General features: G+C 39.4%; 1 protein-coding gene across 2 annotated transcripts in view; it reads right to left on the bottom strand.

The window, feature by feature from the left end:
* htr1aa (5-hydroxytryptamine (serotonin) receptor 1A a) overlaps positions 1 to 23,288 on the bottom strand; it is an 84,436-nt gene that overhangs the window by 4,336 nt on the left and 56,812 nt on the right. For both annotated transcript variants that reach the window (XM_072570910.1, XM_072570940.1), the window contains exon 2: positions 20,548 to 20,892. The gene's annotated coding sequence lies outside the window, so the exon portion shown is untranslated. The remainder of the gene's footprint in view (positions 1 to 20,547; positions 20,893 to 23,288) is intronic.

The raw sequence follows: 23,288 nt of genomic DNA, 5'->3' as shown, positions 1-23,288 counted from the left end.
CTGTATTTTGTCCAATTTTTGTCCCATATTCTTTCATTTCCACACCACTATCCTTTGCATTTCTGATGTCTGGTTGATTGTGTTCCTACCCACACTCCTCCCTCCGCTGTTAATTTGAATTACCTTTTATTATAAAGACCGCATCAATATCAAGCCAGGTGTCATTACGAAAGAATTACAGCAACAGAAGTGGTACGGTTTTGATCCTCTGAAAGGCTTCTTCGTGTGGCGAAAGATGAAGTGTGTGTATGGGATGGGGCAGGAACAAATGAAGATGCTCACTGGAGGACATATCAGTCCACTTTCTATTGAAATTATTCTATCGATTCTATCCTCGCTTATTCTATCTATAGATACTATTCAACTTATTTTTTTTTTCTTATTTTTCTGTCAGAACCTCGCACATTGTAAATAGCTAGTATCTCTCCAGCTGTATCTGTCTTTTTTTTATCATACAGTGTGTATTATTCACTCCCATTCATATTTACAGAAGTATATATCAATCATGCCATTGTGCTATCAAAGGGAAGAACGGGAGCTAGCTACACAGCTCAAACGTTTATTTGCAAAGAATGGAATTGCTCCGCTAGGTTTGGTAGTGTTCCTGAGTGTATTTTACTGGGTTTGACACATTATAGTAATCACCATCGTTAGTTGCACATGAATTATACAACGTAGGCAGGTGGTAGATATTAACAGACTTGGATCTCTATAAATGTGCTGATTCCTATTTGTTCTTCAAAACCTTTTTTAATTATTTAAAATTAGATTTGAAGTATGGTTTTACAATCAATCATTCCAAATGAAATATAGACACAAAATTTGACAGCAAAATTTCTGAGAACATATTGATGACAGTCCTTGCATTGTAAACAATTCAAAGTATGGCAATCTTTAGAGTTGTTGACCATGCAGATGAAATATAGCATCAAGCTATTCTTAAATATTGAACTTGCATATCTTAATTCAACTAATTATTTTGAGTTCTGTAGTTGATAGCTGTTATGAGATATGTCAAGGAGTATTGAATTTAGGAGATTATGAATAACCTTACAAAAGAATAGCAGAGTTGATTGTCCCTGTTCTCAACTGTGTCCAGACTGGAATCATGCAAGTCATCTAAATAACTGACAATTTGGTACAAGACAATTTAGCAAGCCTTTTTCCAAAAAACTTTCAACAGCTTTATATTTTTGTGATTGCACTCAACCCCACAAGTGCCTACATTCCAAATTGGTAAATAAACATAGTGAGAATGGTTATTAAATGGCTTGAGACAGAATGGTATTTCAGCTTCCAAAGTATGTCCAGATGGCTGTTAACTTTTTAACAACAAAATTGATGTGTACATCTCATTTTAGGTTCTGCCTGAATAAATACACTAAGCAGTTTGTCAGTTTAACAATGATGAATTGCAACATATTTTGAGGACAGATTTCAAGTGGCTAGTTTGTTTTGAGTGAAGATGGTTTGAAAAATTTTGCACCTTTTGGGCCTTTAGCAGCATTCAGTTCCCAGAACACCAGTTCTGAAGTTGTTCAAGAACAGTTGACCCCCAGTACAGGCTGTTACACTTTTCAATGACTGTCAGGTCATCCAACTTAATTAAATTGGTGAATGCTAGTGTTAAATTCTTTTGCAGTCAGCAGTGCTGATCACAGAAAGGAACATAATTTGTCCTATCTCCATTCTCTGGGAATCTCCACCACCTATCTATGCCCACTCAAGCACTTTATCAGTGAACTCGATGTATTCTTCACAATTTGAAGTTACTTATTCAAGAAAGTAAAAATGAATTGACTCTCATTTTCAGGAGATTTGAGATGGTGATCATGTAATCAAATGCTTTAGAGAAGTCCTTAAGCATGATCAAAGATATTGATCTTGTCAGATCAGTGTGCTCATGGAGCAAATGCAGCATATTAATCTGTGAATTGGGATTTGGTAATGTGAAGTTGATGCATTTCACTTTTTGTAAGCTGTTTAGGGTTAAGATTGTATTGTTTAACCTGCAATATTTGTCATCTTATAAGGTGTTTGTGAGTTTTGTTAGGTTTTATAACCAAGGAGGCTGTGCTAAGAGATGGCTGGTATTTTAAAAATCATAATTATTCGAGCATATTGAAAGTTGCATTTTCCTGGAGCAGAAACTACAGAAACAGACACCCGGAGCCAAGGAGTTCTGAATTAAGGGAAAACTGCTTGTCAACAAGGTTCCTAACCAGGTAATCTTGGCTGATGTGAGTCCGGTGCAGCAGAGAACTGCAAAGAGAAAGGATTAAAAAAATCTGTGTCTTTCTCTTGTGAGAAGGTGTGAGAATCTGTCCATCAACAGCGAACTCTCTTCCACTCACTTTACACTGCACATCCTCTGCTGAAGGAGGAATATAATGACTTCAGAGGATGAAAGAGCATCAATTTCCAATAAAACTTGTTTCAACAACAAAGAACCAAAATAAATTGAAAGGAAAAGAAGGAAGCAATTTATCAAAACCTGTGATCCAGATTGGTGCAATTGAATTTTATTTCTTTTTGCCACCCTTAGTATCCATATCTTGTCAATCTTCGTGTATCTGCTTGTGAAGAGGGAGGTTACGACAAGATAGACTTAAGTTGTAGCTTTAACAGTTAGCAATTCCCCTTATTTACCCTAACTGGTATTGATAAAAGATCATTTGTTTGAAAGAACCAGTTACTTTCTTGTTACATGCAAGAACCTAGTGAGGTTTTCTTTTCACCTGAGTTTGTCAATAAAACTAATTCATTCATTCATTCATCAAATTCGGGACTTTGGATAGTTTGATTAAATCTTTTCACATTTATGATGACTCCAGTAATAGCAAGGCTTGATTTACAACATACATTGGAATGTGACAACGCCAAAACTTCTGTGTTGTGCTGCAACTCACTGTTGCACATAGGATGCATTGATTACATCCATCAAATGTTCAGCAAATTCATTAGAGAACTAGTGATTGAGTCTGGTGGAGATGTTGTCAGGAAATTCTTTATGAAATTTGACTTTCAGAATCTCAATAGAGGTTCCAAGACTCAATATCGGAAGGAATGATATGACACTGGGAATAAACATAATGTCAGTTCTTGTCAATCAATAACAGATGCAAAACAGGAAAATATATTTTTTTAAATAATTCTCAGGATGTGGCTGTTGCTGGCTATTATTGCTCATCTCTAATTGCCCCCGAGAAAATGGTGTTGAAATGTTCTATAGGTACATCCTCTATGCTGACAGTGAGGGATATTCATGATTTGATCCAGTGATTCACTCAATCTCTGCTGTCTATACCGGACACATACTTCTTTTTCTTAACCAAAACCTCAATTTCTCTAGTCATTCAGTGTTCCTTACACCTACCAGTTTTTTCGTTCACCTTAACAGGAACATACTATCTCTGGAACTCTCGTTATCTCATTTTTGAAGGCTTCCCATTTTCCAGCTGTCCCTTTAACTGCAAAAAGCAATTAAAGCAGAACTTATACATTTATTGCTGGGCTCTTGGAGAGTGTTGCTGAACAAAAAGACCTTGGAGTGCAGGTTCATAGCTCCTTGAAAGTAGAGTTGCAGGAAGATAGGATATTGAAGAAGATGTTTGGTATGCTTTCCTTTATTGGTCAGAGTATTGAGTACAGGAGTTGGGAGGTCATATTGTGGCTGTATAGGACATTGGTTAGGCCGCTGTTGGAATACTGCGTGCAATTCTGGTCTCCTTCCTATCGGAAGGATATTGTGAAACTTAAAGAGTTCAGAAAAGATTTACAAGGATGTTGCCAGAGTTGGAGGATTTGAGCTATAGGGAGAGGCTGAATAGACTGGGGGCTGTTTTCCCTGGAGTGTCAGAGGCTGAGGGGTGACCTTATAGTTATTTATAAAATCATGAGGGCATAGATAGGATAAATAGACAAGATATTTTTCCCTGGAATAGGGGAGTCCAGAGATATAGGGCATAGTTTTAGGGTGAGAGGGGAAATATATACATGGAATGGATGGAAAAGGCAACCTTTTTGTGCAGAAGGTGGTGTGTGCATAGAATGAGCTGCCCGAGAAAGTAGTGGAGGCTTGTACAATTACAACATTTAAATGGCATCTGGAGGGGTACATGAATAGGAAAGGTTTAGAGTGATACAAGCTGTGTTCTGGCAAATGGGTCTAGATAAGGGCAGCATGGATGCGTTGGACCAAAGGGTCTGTTTCTGTGCTGTTCATCTCTATGACTCTCTGATAGTGAAGGAACAGCGATATATTTCCAAGTTAGGATGGGGTGTGGCTTGAAGTAGCAATTGTAGATGGTTATATTCCCATGATATATTAATTAGAATTAAAAGTAGGCTATTTAACCCTTTGTGCCTTCTCTGCAATTCAATAAGATAATGATTGATCTGTTTGTGTTCTGAATTTCACATTCTCATCTACCCAAACTAATTCTGATTCCTTTGTCTAAAAGAATATACCTACCACATCCATAAAAATATTCAATGACCTTGCTCTACCTCCTTCTGAGGCAGAGAGTTTCAAAGATGCACAACCCTCTGAGAAAAAGAACATTCTCCTCATCCAAATCCTAAAAGTGTGACTTCGAATTTTTAAACAAATCCCCTATATCTGGTTCTGGAGGACTAGTAGATAGATTGGTGTTTCACAATTAGCTTTGTTTACATATAATCACCCAATCAAAGTGTATTCATCGATGAATTGTAACAATTGTAGATTTTAGTACTTTTGTATCAAGAGATTCTACTTAGCTTAATTTGATGAAGAAATAAACCACAGCATTTTGAACAGAATAAAAGTAGCAGCACACAACTGAATTAGTATTGATGGGTTAGCCAGATTGCACAAACACTCAACCTTCGAGATCGATCAAGCTCATCCTCCCAATTCACTGAATTCTGATAAGAAAGCTCTGAATTATCAATAAAGGAAGGCAAGAAGGAGTTTTACTCTGGGAAGTAGTTAAAAAAGGAATTGTGAATAGCTGAGTTCCACATTAGCTTTGTGTTGATTCAATGCTTTGGAGGAGAAACAATTACATTAGACTAAACTAATGTTTGTATTAGTGTTAACTTTGTAACAATGTGTGTTGACATTTGTACATGCATTGTTTTGAATCATACGAACAGCTGTAGACAGAAGCTGATGTGTAGATATGAGGTACATCCATAGCAAAGAGGAAATAAGCTATGGCCTTGGTGGTGTGACATCCTTCAAGCAATAAATCAGAAGTAAAGGATTGTGCGATAAATTGGGTCAAAATTCTGGAACTCTTTCCCTAATGACATAGTGAAAACACTTACACAAAATAAACTTCAGCCATTCACGAAGACAGCTCATCACCATGTTCTTGAGGGAAACCATGATGGATAATAAATGTTGGACCAGACAGTGATGCCAAGATCTAATGAATGAGTAAAAGAAAGCCTATCAGCTAGATATTGATAGCTAGATAGCTGGAAAGAGGAATGGCCTTGACACTTCCACCCACTGAACTTGATCAAAGCGAATCACATTATTCTGGTTGTGAATAATTATTACATTATCTAAACATTCATTTCCTGAGACATACTGCTTCAAATACCTTCTCTGAAACCGAATCAATATTTTCCAGCGTTGAGAGGATATGAACTTAATCCCTCCAGAATTCAAATTATCTTGGTGTTGGATTAAAAGTACAAAAAAAGGAAATTTGTATTCTACCAAATCTTTCATGGCACTGGGACTTCTCAAAGTACTACACAGCTAATTAGAACCTTTCAAAGTATAGTCACTGTTGTGATACAGGAAACTGTTGTATAAATGTACAAAACAAACTCCCATGCCTAGTAATCAGATAATAACATGATAAACAAATCATTTGAAACTTGGCTGAATAATAAATATTAAGCAGAATATAGGACAAACTTCTCTGTTCATCTCCAAGAAGTGTGAAGGAACCTTTAACTCCATTTGAGAGGACAAACTCAATTTAACATCACCTGTGAATAACATCATCCCTCGATTCTCTAATTTGTTAAGTTTCTGGAGTGACATCTTAAAGCCACAACTTTCTGATGCAAATGAGAGCGAATTGTTGCATAGTTAGAATTAGTGAAATAGACAAAAAAAGTTTATGAAAAGATTTGTAGCTCGGGTGCTCATTAGATTACTTACAGTGTGGAAACAGGCCCTTCGGCCCAACAAGTCCACAACGCCCCGCCGAAGCGCAACCCACCCATACCCCTAACCTAACACATTGGGAAATTTAGCATGGCCAATTCACCTGACCTGTGGGAAGAAACCGGAGCAAACCCATGCAGACATGGGGAGAATGTGCAAACTCCACACAGTTAGTCACCTGAGGCAGGAATTGAACCCAGATCTCTGGCGCTGTGAGGCAGCAGTGCTAACCACTGTGCCACCGTGCCGTTGTTGTGGTTCTGTTCGCCGAGCTGGGAATTTGTGTTGCAGACATTTCGTCCCCTGTCTAGGTGACATTCTCAATGCTTGGGAGCCTCCTGTGAAGTGCTTCTGTGATCTTTCCTCTGGCATTTGTAGTGGTTTGAATCTGCCGCTTCCGGTTGTCAGTTCCAGCTGTCCGCTGCAGTGGTCGGTGTATTGGGTCCAGGTCGATGTGCTTATTGATTGAATCTGTGGATGAGTGCCATGCCTCTAGGAATTCGCTGACTTTCCCTATAATAGTAGTGTTGCCCCAGTCGAATTCATGTTGCTTGTCATCTGTGTGTGTGGCTACTAAGGATAGCTGGTCATGTCGTTTCATAGCTAATGGTGTTCATGGATGCGGATCATTAGCTGTCTTCCTGTTTGTCCGATGTAGTGTTTTGTGCAGTCCTTGCATGGGATTTTGTACACTACATTGGTTTTGCTCATGCTGGGTATCGGGTCCTTCGTTCTGGTGAGTTGTTGTCTGAGAGTGGCTGTTGGTTTGTGTGCTGTTATGAGTCCTTAGTAGCCACACACACAGATGACAAGCAACATAAATTCTACTGGGACATCACTACTATTATAGGACAAGCCAAACAGAGAACAACCAGGGAATTCCTAGAGGCATGGCACTCATCCACAAATTCAATTTATAAGCACATCGACCTGGACCCAATATACCGGCCACTGCAACGGACAGCTGGAACTGACAACTGGAAGCGGCAGATTCAAACCACTACAAATGCCGGAGGAAAGATCACAGAAGCGCTTCACAGGAGGCTCCCAAGCACTGAGGATGTTACCTGGACAGGGGACGAAATGTCTGCAACACAAATTCCCAGCTCGGCAAACAGAACCACAACAGACAAAAAAAGTATTTAAAATATGATTTGTCTCATATATCATAGCATCTTGGCTCATTTTCTGGAAAGCTCCAGGCATTTGTCTTCATCAAAGGATGGAAGTAGGTACTATGTTAATTCTGCAATAATAAATCATGTCTGAAAATCTGGATGTAATACCCAGTTTGGTCATAATTGTTGATTACCATAAGTAGAAATTATCTAAATGTGCGAATAAATTTAAGAACTGATCAGACAGAACTTTTGTTGAGCACTTTATGTGGGCTCCTTGCACCAATGCCACAACAGATATGAAGCACTCTGGACAACAACATGATGCAGAATGAATCACAATCTAAGGGACAGGATGTACAGTTTCTCAAATATGGCATTGAAAGAGGAAGAGATCCACAGAAGGTTATGCTATACTAAAGGAAGGGCAAGGATGCCACCTCACTATTGCTGTCCTTCCTTGTTGCATGTTTTGGTGCTAACACATCTGGCTTCATGTCCATGTTGTACTCCTTGTCACCCAAGAGAACTCCCTAGCAAGATGTATTGGCCAAGTAATGCCCTTTCTCCTGGTGACACCTATCGAATAAAATGATAGCAATGCACTTACACTTTCCAGTTTAAGATATTAGCTAATTTCTAGAATAGCACTAGCTTGTATTTTGGTGAAGACATGGCAATGTGCTCTAGAAAATTTCTTGACCTGTTTTAGAGGTCCTTGTCATGGATCCAGTTGCAAAGAACATGAAATTGTGAATATCCTTTTAAGTAGCATACAGTTGGTTGCTGTTATTTGAAGATGTGAGTTGATACACTTTCCCACAAATGCTGCACAGCTTCCTAAGAACGACAGTAGTCATTTCTTTCTGGGAATCATTGACTCAACAATTCTTTGGTGGCAGCTTGTGGATCCAGATTCAATTTCTTTACAAAGTTGACATCATTGGTTAAGTTGATGCTTTAGCTGATAACCCATCTTGGCCAGCTCTTTGCTTCTTTATTGCTTGATGTATGCAGTGAAAATTCCGCAGTGAAAATTGGTGACATAGAAATTGGATATAAAGTTAATTACACTATTAACTCTTCTACAACATATCTTTCCAGAATAACTTCAAAGAATCACAGAATTATTACAGTGCCGAAAGAGGTCATTCAGTCCACTGTGCCTGCACTAGCTCCGTTATTCAGTTCCAATCTCCTGGCTTTTCCCCATATCCCTTACGATCCAAACGCCCCTCAAATGCCATTTTGAATGTTTTAACTATTCCTGCCTCCACCTCATTTCCAGGCAGTGCATTTCATACAAGATCACCTCACATCGCGCGTGAATTTTCAGTTTCATAATTTGGTTTATCCATTTTCTAATCCAGTTCCAAATATGACCTTGAATTATTGCACATTTTATTTAACTAAGATGATATGAAATTTGGGAGAAACCTTTCTATAAGTGTTAATATCTAATACTGTTACTAACTACAATGTAAAGGAAATTTCTTGCTTGTCCCTTTATATTTCTCCCTTTTTTTTGTAAAGTATCACCTCACAGTATACTCAACTGGTTTCATCTTTCACTGCTTTTCTCTTCATATTTCATTCACATTCTGTTTTGCTTTTCTCTGTCTTCTTTATTATCTGTCTTCTTTCTTTACCTTGTTTTCTTTGTCCCTATTTTTCCTTTGCGCTTGTGGCATTATCTCCTCTTTGCACATAATTTGTAACAACTGTAATAATGGATGTCATGATTGAATTTGTGAACATCACTGAAAATGTTATACTGAATCAAAATATTTAGTCAATTCACTTCAATTACCCTTGGCAATTCTTGCTGATTTTATTACATACAGTTTACTTCAATTATTTGGATCCATCAAAACCTGTCTACTTACATTCCATTCCTGTTGGAAGAAAGACCAACATTTCATTTGCCTTCCCAATTATTCATTGAATGTGGATGCTAACCTTTTGCGATTCATGGACTAGGACTCCCAATTCCCTCTGTTCTAACCATGAATCACAAAAAGGTAGCATCTAAGTTCAACAGGTAATGGGGAAAGCAAATATTGGCCTTTACTTCAATGTTTTGGGCCCTTTACTTAAAGAAAGATACACTAGCTTTGCAGACAATCCAGAGAAGGTTAACTGAGTTGGTACTGGGCATGGAGGGACCGTCTTAAAAGGAGGTTAAGCAGATTGAGCCTGTGCTCATTGGAATATAGAAGAATGAGAGGCATCTTTGTTGAAACATACAAGTTTCATAGAAGACTTGACAGGATAGATATAGAAGGATTGTTTTCCCTTGTGCAAGATGGAGGACCAAAGGTATAATCTCACAGTAAGAGATTGCATACTTAAGACAGAAATGCAGACAAATTTATTTTATAATATATCAGATTCCCTACAGTGTGTAAAAAGTCCCTTTGGCTCAACAAGTCCACACCAACCCTCTGAAGAGTAACCCACCCAGACCCATTTCCTTCTGACTAATGCACCTATCACTATGGGCAAGTTAACATGGCCAATCCACCTGACCTGCATATCTTTGTAATGTGGGAGGAAACCCACACAGACATAAGGAGAATGTGCAAGCTCCACATCAACAGCTGCCCAAGGCAGAATTGAACCCAGGTTCCTGGTGCTGTGAGGCAGCAATGCTAACCACTGAGCTACCATACCACCCCATCTCATAGGGCATGGATCAGTGGAATTCTTTATCACTGAGGCTGGTTCACTAAGTATAGTCAAGGCCAAAATAGCCTGCACATCCCTGGACTCTATGGGATTTAGTATGGCCAACCCACCCAGCCTTTACATCTTTTGCCGTGAGGCAAAACCAGAGCACCTGAAGGAAACCCACACAGTCACCTGAAGCTGGAATTGAACTTGGGTCCCTAGTTCTGTGAGGCAGAGTGCTAACTGCTGTACCACCCTCATGGGGTGGAGGGAAAAGGCAGGAAGGTGGAGTTCAAGATTATCAGATGAGCCATGACCTCATTGAATGTTGGTCAGGCTCGATGGTCCGAATGGCCTACCTTTCCTCCTCTGTTTTATGAAATTACTTCCACTTGTTTACTGCAAATATAAAGCATCTTACAATAATGTTTAATCAGACAGAAAATAATTAGACAGAATACCAGGAAATAATGTAAAATAAAGTAACATTGAGAACTTGTTGTAACAAGCACATGCACACATTTACAAGCTTATTTATTAGTTGTTGTGTAACTAGAGCAACAATAATTTATTCAAATAATCATTAGTAATTCAAATAGATCAGGTAAATGAATGGAAGTTGAATTTGAAATCCCAATTAGTTTAATCAGTTCCAGCAGAATGCTTCCAGCATGTGGCACACAGGGCAGAATTAAATAGGCTCTCAGTTAATGTACTTGGAGTTTTGCTACAGAATAAGAAGCAGTCACACTGTCGTCATGTTCAAAGAGAAGACCATTCATGAACAAAACTTGCAGTAGTTTTTTAAAGTCTTGTATCACGAATGTCTGGGTGGAATTTAATGGGTCTGATGAGGGTTAGAGAACTGGTAAAGAAACCCACTCAGTTCTGTCGGAGTGATCTGATATGGCACTCTAGTCACTACCATTGGACCATTGCTGGGATTCCAGGTCCTGCAGTTGAAAATTCTACTGGCTGAGAACAGCTGGCCACTTAGAACTCGGAAGCTCCTTGTTGCCTTCAATGCCACCAAGAATGGTGACATTTGCTGGCACCCAGCAAATGCCCAAGATCAACACAGGACCCTTGACCAAAGTGAGTGTAGGCAAGATGGGAGCTGCAAGAAGGGGATTGTTGGGGACAGAAGGAATATGGTTTAGAGGCACGGGCAAGGATGGCTTTCAAACGCCCATCTCTTCCTAATATTCAATCTCTTAAACAGACACAGGGTATGCCTGACAATGATGGCAACCAGCTCCCCTACAGAAGGCTGCTTGCAAACCCAAAAGGGTTTTGTAGGAAACCTTTTTGAGATGCAGGAGAGCCTTGCAAGTTCCATTTAACCGATGAGTCATTATATGATTGCGATGCGTTTATAGAAAATTGGTGTCAATTGGTTCATTAAGGGACCTAATTGACATCACACTGATGTGGCTATGATTCCTATATTGGGCCCTTCCTGCCCCCAGAGTAACTGATGCATTTTCTTAAAGTTAGGAATCCAATTCACCCACACCACCAGTTGTCAGGCCTACTTTGTTGTCCCTACTTAATTCTTACTTCTGCTTTTTCCTTTTGTTTAGATGGAAATGTAAAACGTACTAATGTCCTTCCTGGTTTATCATGATCAAGCTACCTATACCCTGCAGCACACTCACTGCAGACAGCCATCTTACAATTCCTTTGAGATTGTAGCATAGGGCAAAACCTTAGCTTTCTTGACTAAATCTGAGTTTCATCAAGGAACTTCCACTGGAAAACCCAACACATTTTCTCACCAAATCTTACCAAGCTAGCCCCATATGGAATCCCTCATGTCCAATTCTGGCTCCATTTTACCACACACAATTCCTGCAACAATTTGCAGCTGAGTGGATATCCCAAAATTGACCAACATCCCTTCTACCATTTTGAAAAGACCCCAGCACCATCAGTATAAAGTTACCTTGCATAGTCCCTGACATTTGCCCCAGACATGGCAAGCAAAAAGAAACTGTTAAACTCTTTGCAGGCAGGGATCTGGAGGAGCTGTTGGACAGGGCAGCACAAAGGTAGGACTTCCTCTTCACCCAGAAGGCCATAACACCAGATATTGACAGCTTGGTCCAAAGTGGCCACCTAGGTCAGTGCAATTTTTACCATCTGGAGGAATGCCCAGACCTGTAGAAAGAGGGTTAATGAGCTTCTCTATTCTGTCAGTGTAGGTAGTATCATCATTTGTCTGATACCTCACACTGACTGCAGCTACTGGATGCACCTCACTTCAAGGCTTATGCTCTACCACTTGTATCATTGCCTGCAACATCTTCCTCCACTCAGGAAGGCTATTTCCCTTGACTTATGTCACAAAGCTAGCCCTTTTTTTATAAAAGCTGTTCCTTGGCTCAAAAAGACCCTGTCCTTGACTTTTTTAGGACGGGCATTAAACCAAGCAGGGCTCTGATCAGTCTGGTTTGGTACAGAGCTGAAGAGGATTTTGAGAGGCCTTTTGTTTATATGTAAACAGATGAGACTTCAGGACAAAGTGGTCATGTTTTAGAAGTGACCTGTATAAAGAAAGGGGAATGATCAGCTCTTTAGCTGGGCTGACCAGTTTTAGTTCAGTCTGAACTGACAAGTTCAACAGTGAGCTGTGTGGAAACTCTCTGTCTTTTCTGCCCTTCAATTTCAACCTGTAAGCATGTGTTCCATTTATATTGTGTTTTTAAGGGAGTTTGCTTATTGGGACTGTTGTGTATATTTGAAACAGCATAATTAAGTCCAGCTGGACAGGTTGAGTTCTGTAGGTGTTCTTTATTCTGTTCTTTGTGTTTCATTGTGCAATTTTGTGAATAACGTTTTTGTCTCTAAAATCTAGTAGCCAACCTAACTATCTTACTCCAGGTAATTTTCACTGTACACTTACCGAAACAAATTGCAAAGTTAGGTGTAGGGCTGCCTGCTTAAGATTGTTTGGAGTGGTCTGGCCTAGTCCAAACCACTTGACTGAGGTCTGCTGACAACTGTACAAGTTTCCTTGTTTTGTGTCAATACTAAACAACATGGCAAGACAGGAGTAATATGAGCCTGATATCTCTGGCTGAAGGGGCAAAGCATAAAATGGAAAGGCAAGAGAAGGTTAGGTGATATAACACAGGGATGCTGTGAGCTGGCTGTGAGCATCCGCATAAGCTCAGAGTAAGTGATTATGATAACACTAAGGGAGTGAGTCCAGAGATCTAATCTGGTTCAGTCCATAAGCTGGGTCTGTATCCATGAAAGCATAGTGTCGCTGTAATGCATTACAATGATTGGGAAATGGATGGCTGAGTGGTACTATCGCTAGACCATTAAATCCAGCAGTTCAGCTAATGTTCTTGGCACCAATGTTCAAATCCTGCCACAACAGATGGTGGAATTTGAATTTGATTAAAAAATATCTGGGATTATGAATCTACTGATGACCATGAAACCATTGTTAATTGTTAGAAGAACCCACCTAGCTTATTAATGTCTTTCAGGGAAGAAAATCTCCATCCTCACCTGGTCTGGCCTACATGTGATTCCAGACTCACAGCAATGCGGTTGACTGTCAACTGCCTTCTGAAATAGACTGCCATCATCTACAATGCACAAGTAAGGAAAGTGAAGGAATACTCCCCACTTGCCAGATGGCTGCAGCTCCAGCAGCATTCAGACAGTTAAAAGGCAACTGGGGATGGGCAATAACAATAAATGCTGGCCATTGACACCTATGTCCCACAAGTGCAGGTGTAGCCTGTGGTGCAGCTCAGACCTGACTATGAAAAGCAGTCCAGATCTTCAAAGCACGACAATGTGATGACAAACAATACATATCTACAGAAGTGTCAATGAAAGTTCTAGATTGAAGGACAAGTTGCAAATGTTTCAGAGGTCCTCATGTTTAACAAAAGAAACAATGCCCAGTGTGGGAAAAGTAATGTATTAATACCAAGAATCTGAACCTTATCGAGATTGATAGATTCTTGTTGTCTAGAGGAATTAAGGGCTACGGGGAGAACGCTGGTAAGTGGAGCTGAAATGCGCATCAGCCATGATTGAATGGCGGAGTGGACTCAATGGGCCGAATGGCCTTACTTCCACTCCTATGTCTTATGGTCTTATGGTCTTATGGTCATTTTGCAGATAAGTTTTATGTCAGGAAGAAGATACATAAACCTGGAAAATCAATAGAGGAAATAAGAGTGTTGCATAGATGTTGGACAAACAAAGCAGACAATTCAGTCTGTACCTTAGATTGGCAATCTCCAATCTAAAGTGAAAGAATAGCTTCAGCAGAACAAATCTATCAGACTAGTATGAATGCCAGATAGTCACTGGGGCTTCCTGCAATATTATGAGCTTCACAGACCTGTGTAATATTCAACAGACAGTAATCCAGAAATGAAACCCTCAAAGGTAAAGTTAAGGCTCTGTGTTGAAACAGTACTCTGTCCAAACGAACAAATTTATCTGACAGCCCTGTGCTATGGCAAGAATAAATATTTGCAATTCCAGATATTGGACATAAATCTAAAACTACTCACTTCAGTAGACACAAATCAGAACTTTCAGTTAGTAACCCTAAATGGGCCATAAAAAATTTATGGTGTTTAGCAAGCCACAGTGATTGACAAACAGATGAAAAAAAAGTGAGATAGAAACTGAAGGAAAGAAGTGTCTGAAGGCAACCTCACAAATTAGCAGAGTCAGCTGAAGAAGGTTTTGGAACAGCAACAGACAGCATATCATTCCAGGCAGCAGACATTAGAGGAATAGCCAACCTGCATTCATATTCTATGTGTAAATAGATTGATAAAAGACACACTAACTGTTGTGCTAAACAGTTAGCAAATGCATGTGAACCACTTAAACGTAATGGATAATGTAAGTAACTCACAGTATAAATGATAATACATGCAAATTTCACATTTGCTTGCATGAAAGGGGGAATGCTTGGATAAAAATGTAATCCTGGACTAATGTCCTTCCCGGTTTGTGATAATCGTGTGACCTGAGCCATGCCACCCTCACTACAGGCAGTCATTATATAACGGTTTCTAATACAAAGAATATAAACTGGATTATTCTCCTTCAAACTCACGACATACTCTATATATACAGGTGGGTGCTAATTTATAAAATGCATCTTTCCTGAACGCAAACAATTTATAATTAACTGCTGACAACTAATGGGGCTTTAGCAACTCTGTCAATTGTTATTATAACACCATTTATTTTAAAATGTTGTTACATTGTTGATGTAACAGGGTTTATAATCAATCCACAGGAACTAAAATTACAAGCTACTGCTGATCATCTCAAAAACTAATTAAAGGAATTTCAACTGCTGAGAAGATACGTAGCTTAATCCTCAATCCTCTTATTTTGTTATTATCACAACTCCAGGGAAAACATGCTGGAAATCACACCTCACTGTTTCTGCAGTTGTCACAAATGTGAAAAGATTTAATCAAACTATCCAAAGTCCCTAATTTGCCGGACTGATAAACTCAGGTTAGAAGAAAACACTCACCAGGTTTTTTGAAAATAAGGAGAATAATCCAGCTTGTTTTCTTTGTATTAGAAAGTGATAAAAAAATAAATGTTTATTACAAACAGGGATCTTTTAACAGTGCAAGTTAGGAAATAAGGGAATTTCTAATGTTTAATGGCACAACTTAAGTCTATCTCTCCTTAAATTCCCCCTTCTCAGTCAGACACACGGACAGCCAAAACATGGATACTAAGGGTGGAAAAGTGAAAGAAAATTCAAAACAGCACCATCTGGACCGCAGGATTTGAGGAGTTACTTTTTTTTTCCTTTCAATTTATTTTAGTTCTCTGCTGTTGAAAATTGATGCTCTCTTTCATTCACCAGTTGAGAATTCACCCTTTCATTGCCATTGAAGTCATTATATTCCACTGTCAGCAGAGGATGTGCAGTGTAAAGTGAGTGGAAGACAGTTGTCTACTGCTAGAAAGACTTTTGTACCTCCTCAGGAGAGAAATACACAAAGAGAATTTTTAAAATGCTTTCTCTGCAGTTCTCCGCTGTACTGGACTCATAGAACCATGATCTCCTGATCAGGAGCCAATCAAAACATTGCTGTCAAGCAGATTTTCCATAATTCAGAACTCTTTGGCTCCCAGTGTCTGTTCTGCTCTCGCTGCTCCAGGAAAATGCAACATTGGATGCAACTCACAATAAGCTCCAGTTAAAATTACAGCCATCTCTTTACTCAATTTCCTTGGTTTAATGGAGTATCATCCTTTTTTTAGTTCAAACTAAAGGAAATAAAGAGATGTGTGATTGAATTTTATATGAATTTGAGCGATTTGGCTATGGCAATAATTGTGGGAGAATTGGATGAGAGGTCCAGTGAGGCTGGTCTTGACGTCACAAGCATCTCACTCCATTTTTTATGCTGTGGTAAGTTCCTCGCTGGGCAAAGGAATGTTGCTAAACAATGGAGATTATAGCTTTGTAAATAACTTGTTAATGGCCAAACTCACCTCACTAATATTAACAGCTTCCTATCTTACCAAAGATAGAAACTAAGCTAGATGCTGAGGAAACTTGACAAGACATGGATACTAATTGTGGAAACCAGAGCAGGCACCTGTTCCAAGTGACCTTCATGTTGTACATGATGAACTAACATCTCGGGGCACAAACCATGAGCACCAGCCACATGCTCTGCTCATCTGCATACATTGGCATCCAATAATAGCCAGCCTTTCACCCATCTGATAAACTGGCAGGGCTTGCAGGGTGTATTGATAACTAGCATTGAACAGCAATCACACAGACACTATGTGCACATGGATACCAAGCTGCATTTCTAGACTGTTCACTTGCTCTCTTAATGCCTACCTTAATGCTGGCAGCATCCTTGCCTAACCTACTGCAGTGCTGAAAATGTGTTGCTGGAAAAGTGCAGCAGGTCAGGCAGCATCCAAGGAGCAGGAGAATCGACGTTTTGGGCATGAGCCCTTCTTCAGCATCTGCAGTCCTCACTTTCTCCTAACCTACCGCAGTGCCAATGTTAAATAACCAGGCAGTTTGCCTTGCTGCTGAGCAGTTTTCAGCCTGCGGGGGTGGAGGCGGGGGGGGGGGGGGGGGAGCATACATCTTGCTGTGTAGCAGTATCCTTCATCAATCTCAAACCTGCACTAGGTGCCAGCAGCTAACACACTGCAAGCTGGGAATGGCACATGGTAAGATGGAATCAGATGTGACAGCTCCCATTGGGGTGGGGTAGGTAGTTAATAATGTGAAACAAAAACAGAAAGTGCTGGAGAAGCTCAACAAGTCTGGCAGCAACTGAGAAAAACAGTTAACATTTTGAATCCAGTTTTTGACGAAATATGGACTTGAAACATGAACTATTCTTCTCTCTACAGATGCTGCTAGACCTGCTGAGTTCACCAGCACCTTCTGTTTTTGTATCAGATTTCCAGCTTCTGCAGTTCTTTAGTTTTATTTTAGTTAATGAGGTGAGTTTAATAAGATCCGGAAGAAATCTCGTTAAGCCTCCTGGCAAAAGATCCTCCAAAATTTTCAATGCAACTTGGTCTCGGGCAAAAAGTATCAACTCATGGTACTTACAGAATCAGTGAATAAATGCTTTTAAAATAGTCTATTAAAACTAATGACAATTGCAACTATGAAAAAATAATCATATGAACCATAATCTGAGAAGTCATAACTCTTTATCACAGATTTATATTCATCCTGATAGATCATAAACTATTTTTTAAACTGAATCACTTGAAAGACCACCTCCTTGATTATGATTTCAGTCATGGTGACATTGAGGAGAACTTGACTGTTATAATGCTGCAATTAACTGTATTGATGTTCACCACATGTTTGTATTTAGATTTACTCCCCCACCCCACAGTAGAGGAGATATGAGCAAGGGTGAACATAGTAGTAAAGGGTGTTAAGAAGGGACTTCAAGAAGGAGAGGAAGGTTTAATAATCAAGAAATTTAAGAAGAGGATTGCAGATCATGAGACCTAAGCAGCTGAAGGCTGGGTCATTGCCAGTGACCAAAGGGAAGGGAATACATAATTGGATCATCCCAATGTGCAAATGGATGAAATTTCAGTGTATCTGAAGCTGAGTGCCCAACCACACTGAGGCAGTGGGTGTGTCAAGAGAAGTGGGGAAGGTAAAGTTCTGCTTCATCATCATGATGTAACAGATGACACTATTCAGGATTCCATTTAAGAAAGACGATTTCAAAAACGAAATGCTGAAAATTTGAATTGTGAACTGAAAGTGTTCGAACTACTCAATAGATTTGACAGCACTTGGGGGAGAGAAACAGAGATTATCATTACACATTAATGACCTCTAATCAGAACGCAAATCGTTAACTTTGTTTCTCACTTCACTGGTGCTGCTATGCTTGCTGAGTATTTCCAGCATTTATCTGAAATTATTTAAATGTTATGCCATTTAATACATAGAAAGTATAATGCTGGAAGCAATTGATAAATTATTTAAAAATACCAGATGCTTTGCTCATTGTTGAGGTCTGGGAATAGGTTTCATTTCCAGTTTATCATCTGCATAATTTCACAGTTTGACAAGGCCAAGGCAATTAAAGAGGAAATAGGAGTTGTATTCTCATTGCACGCTTCCTTCTTATAATCTATTTCCCATGGATTTGTCTTGAACTAGGCAGATAAAAAAGACAGTTTTTCCATTCCAGCTACTATTTTGTTGATAGGTGAAGGAAGAACATTTTATACAAGAAATACATTTGAATGCTATAAAAGTGACATGTTTGACTTTCCAAATGAAGTACTAGAGTTCTGAATTGTGAAGAGATAGGCAGAGGACAGAAAAAAGAAGAATGCGAAAGAGCAGAGAGTTCGAACAAAGATGACAGTGGTGGGGAGGGAGCTAAAGCTGGAGAGTTCTGTGTTTGTGAGGAGAAGATGAGAAGTTATGAACATAATTCCCTATCCGTTTCTGACAGGTAAGGTTGCACAGTGGAGTATGGTATTTTTAAAAGCTGCAGGCTCATATTAAACCCAAATGGTCGGGTTTGCCTTGACTTTTCACTCTTGGCTTTCACTCTTGTACATTTTAGCTTATTTTCAAGATAGCTCCTTTCTGTTGGCCGTACGTTAGTAGATTTGATTTGTCTGATATCCAAGATTTTAGACGCTTTCAGGAATTGATTTTCTCCTCTTCTGAAAATAAAAAGTCTTGAAAAACAATTTGATTTAAAGTTAAATAGATCAATAGCATACGGCATTCGAAACAGTCTCTACCTGAAGCTCTCTGCATCTTTCCTCATTCAACTCCATCATTGTAACTCTCAAGCCCCTTCTCCTCCAGAGTGCCTGACCAGCTTTCCCAAGCATCTTTAATAGAATTAGAATCCCTACTGTGAGGAAACAGGCCCTTCGGCTGAACAAGTCCACTCTGTCCCTCTGAAGAGTAACCCACAAAACCCATTCCCTGTCCTATATATTTACTCCTGACTAATGCATCTAACCTACACATTGCTGAACACTATGAGCAATTTAGCATGGCCAATTCACCTAACTGCACATCTTTGGACTGTGGGAGGAAACTGGAGCACCCAGAGGAAACCCACGCAGACACGGGGAGAATGTGCAGACTCCACACAGTCACCTAAGGCTGGAATCAAACCCAAGTCCCTGACACTGTGAGGCAGCAGTGCTAGCCACTGAGCCACTGTTCCACCATTAATAGTTGTTCAGTTGTGCAGAACTTAAGTGTTGCTTTAAAGAGGACACATTTTGTAGAAGCTTTTGGCTTGAACTCGACAAACTTTCTTTGTCAACAATGCATCTATGTTATTCACTTCAATTACTCACTGCAGTAGAGAATTCCACTTCCTTCACTGATTTTTGTTTGAAGAGGTTTTTTCATAACTGACAATTCTCAAAACCACTTATCAGATAACCCTTCATTTCCTTACTGGTTAAAAGTTCCCATCCACTCCCTTCGTATCTCCTTCTCTCCCTCTCCTCTAATGGAGAGTGAAGAAGGTTATCTAAGAGAACAGCGGGATCTTGGCTAATGGGCCGAAAATTGATGGATGGAGTTTACTTCAGATAAATGTGAGGTGTTGCATTTTGGTAAAACAAACCAGAGCAGGACTTATACAGTTAATGGTCGGGCCCTGGGGAGTGTTGTCAAAAAGAGAGACCAAGGAGTGGAGGTACGTAGCTTCTTGAAAGTGGCATCACAGGGAGACAGGGTGGTGAAGAAGGCATTTCATCAGTCAGAGCAATGAGTACAGGAGTTGGGACATCATGTTACAGTTGTATAAGATATCTGTAAGACCGCATTTGGAGTACTGCATAAAATTCTGATGGAAAGTTTCAATGGATATGGGCCAAATGCAGGCAAATGTGACTAGCTCAGTTTAGGAAACCTGGTCAGTATGGATGAATTAGGCTAAAAGGCCTGTATCCATGCTGTATGGCTCTATGATTTTGTGAAAATCAAGATAGAAATGGAAAAGTTATGGATAAAATTGTTCATTTGGCACTGCGTCAAATCTCAGCTATAAAGACTGTTTCCTACATTACCTGCTCAGTCCACTCAGGTTTCTTCAAAGACATCAATGGAGGAATCTATCAGGTGATTCTTTTTTATTCATTCAGGAGATATAGGCGTCACTGGCTGGATCAGCATTTGTTGACCATCTAGTTGCCCTTAACAAGGTGGTAGTCAGATGCCTTCATGAACCACGACTGTCCATGCAATGTAGGTAGATCCACAATGCTGTTAGGGAAGACTTCCAGGAATTTGACCCAGCAACAGTGAACAAATAGCAATATATTTGGTGACACTGGATGGTTTGGAGGGGAACTTAGAGTTGGTGTTCCCATGCATCTGCTGTCGTTGTCCTTTTCGATGTTAAAAGATAGAACCTGTAACCCAATAAATAAATTAACATTGATCGTTAGAATTCAGCAGTATTCATTAAGAAATCATCATGTATTATGAACATATAAATAGATACGGTCATATAAGTTAGCAGCAAATATAGACCACTGAGTTCCTTGAGCCTACTCCAGCAATCAATGAGATAATGGCTGAACTGATTATTAATACATTTTCCTCAGTCAATTACAATAGAGAGTGGCTTAACTCAGTTGGTTTGCAATGCAGAGTGACACCATCAGTTTCGGTTCTAATCCCCCACTGGCTGAGGTTACCATGAAGACTTTCTTTCTCAACTTTTCGCCAGCTCTATGGCCCTCTGGGAGTATCTTTACCATTATAACATTTATAAAACTACTTCCATCTGACTCATTCAGTTATAAAACAATGCTAAGATTCAGACCAGACATGGCTTTAATTTAAAATTTTATTTTAAAGTTCATCTTTGGATTTTAAACTTTGAGTTCTTTATATTCATAGTCATTAATTCATAAGGTCGCACAGCGCGGAAACCGATACTTCGATCCAGCAAGTCCATGCTGACCATGCTCCCAAACTAAACTAGTCCTGTCTGCCTGCGCTTGGTCCTCCAAAATTTTCAAATTCATCAACTTTTTAAAATATCTACTGCACCTGCAGCAAAGTTGTCCCTCATGTTCTTTTTAAATCTTTCTCCTCCCACATTAAAAATATGCCCCCTAGTTTCAACTCCCCCACATTAGGGAAAATACCTTTGCTATTCACCTCACCTATGTCCCTCATGATTTTATAAACCTCCAACACTCCAGTAACAAAAGTCCTAGCCTATCCAACCTAACTATAATGCAAACTCTCCATTCCTGGCAATATTCTGGTAAATCATTTCTGAATCTTCATCAGTTTAATAATATCCTTCCTATAAGAGGGCAACCAGAACTGCATACAGCACTACAGAAGAGCCATCACCAATGTCCTGTATAACTTCAACCTGACATCCCAATTCCTAAACTCAAAGATCTGAGTAATGAAGGCAAGCGTGCTAAAGACCTTCTTAAACATCCTGTCCACCTGTGATGCAAATTTCAATGAATTATGCACCCTAGTTCCTGCTTTCCCTGGTATACACCACCTAGAGTCCCACTATTAACTGCATACGTCCTGCCTTTGTTTTATGTTACCAAAACGCAATACCTCATATTTATCCAAATTACACTTTATCTGCCACTCCTCAGCCATTGACCCAATTGATCAAGATTTCTTTGTAACTTTAGATATTCTTCTTCACTCTACCACCAATTTTGATGTCATCCATAAACTTACTAACCATTTCTCCTACATTCTCATCCAAATCATTTATATAAATGACAAATAACAGAGGACCCAGTACTGATCCCTATGGAACATTGCTGGTCACAAGCCTCCAATCTGAAAAACAACCATCCTCCATCACCAGCTCTCCATCAACCCACTTCAAAAATGAACAGAGACAAAGCTAGATTTCCATTGCTATAGCCCTTCCCAACAAATTTGTTCATTAAGAGTTATTATGGAGATTTCATCACTTCTCAAGTTCAGTAAAAATGTTTGATTAGAGAACAGTTTATAAGTGTGCGTGGAAATAATCTCTGCAAAAATGGTTTTGAGATTAATTTTTGTGTAATTGTTTTCAATCATTTGATACAGTTAATTGATTCATTGAACTTCTAATATTTTGTGATTTTTACACAGGGGAAAGAACATTTTGGGAGGGATCATATTACAACATCAACATTGCTACATAACTTACTAATGGATTTATCAAGTTTCCAGCTGGTGTCTTATTTTGCCCTCGAAGTCCAGCAGATTGGTAATGATTTCCAGTCCAGTGGAACTAATTTTTACTAATATAATTACAATGTCGTGTAAAGATTGGCTCCTGCCCTTCATTTTTCTGGTGATATGCTGAAAACTAATAAAAATAACAGTGTCTGTCATTCACTGTATCGTTTTCTATCATCTCTCTTGCATCAATTGAAATTATGCCCTGGGCAGTGCCAGGCTCCAGCTTGTTAATTCAGGGCAAATAGAATGGGATTTCTTGATTTTCGTTTTACTCAGTACATCTGGCTCCTAGATCACTGAAGAGATAAAGGTTCTTGTCTCACTGGCCCACAGATGGTCTGATACATTTCAGGCATGGAAGCTCAAGGATATTATTCACACCAAATGTAAATGTTCTAATAGGATTTTTTTGCATTGGCATTAGAAAGCAGCAGCAGCAAAGAGCTGAGTCAATTCTCATTGGAGGTACGTTACACTATGTATTTGTGAAATGATTCCTCCATTAACTTCCATCATATTGATGTAATTGCAGAATATTCCCAGCTCCAGGTCAAGCAGAATGGCACCAGCTGTAGCTCCTTCA

Source organism: Chiloscyllium punctatum, chromosome 1 (assembly GCF_047496795.1).
Source record: "Chiloscyllium punctatum isolate Juve2018m chromosome 1, sChiPun1.3, whole genome shotgun sequence".
Lineage (NCBI taxonomy): Eukaryota > Metazoa > Chordata > Chondrichthyes > Orectolobiformes > Hemiscylliidae > Chiloscyllium > Chiloscyllium punctatum.
Note: the sequence above shows the minus strand (reverse complement) of the source record. Positions and strands in the feature narration are given on the sequence as shown.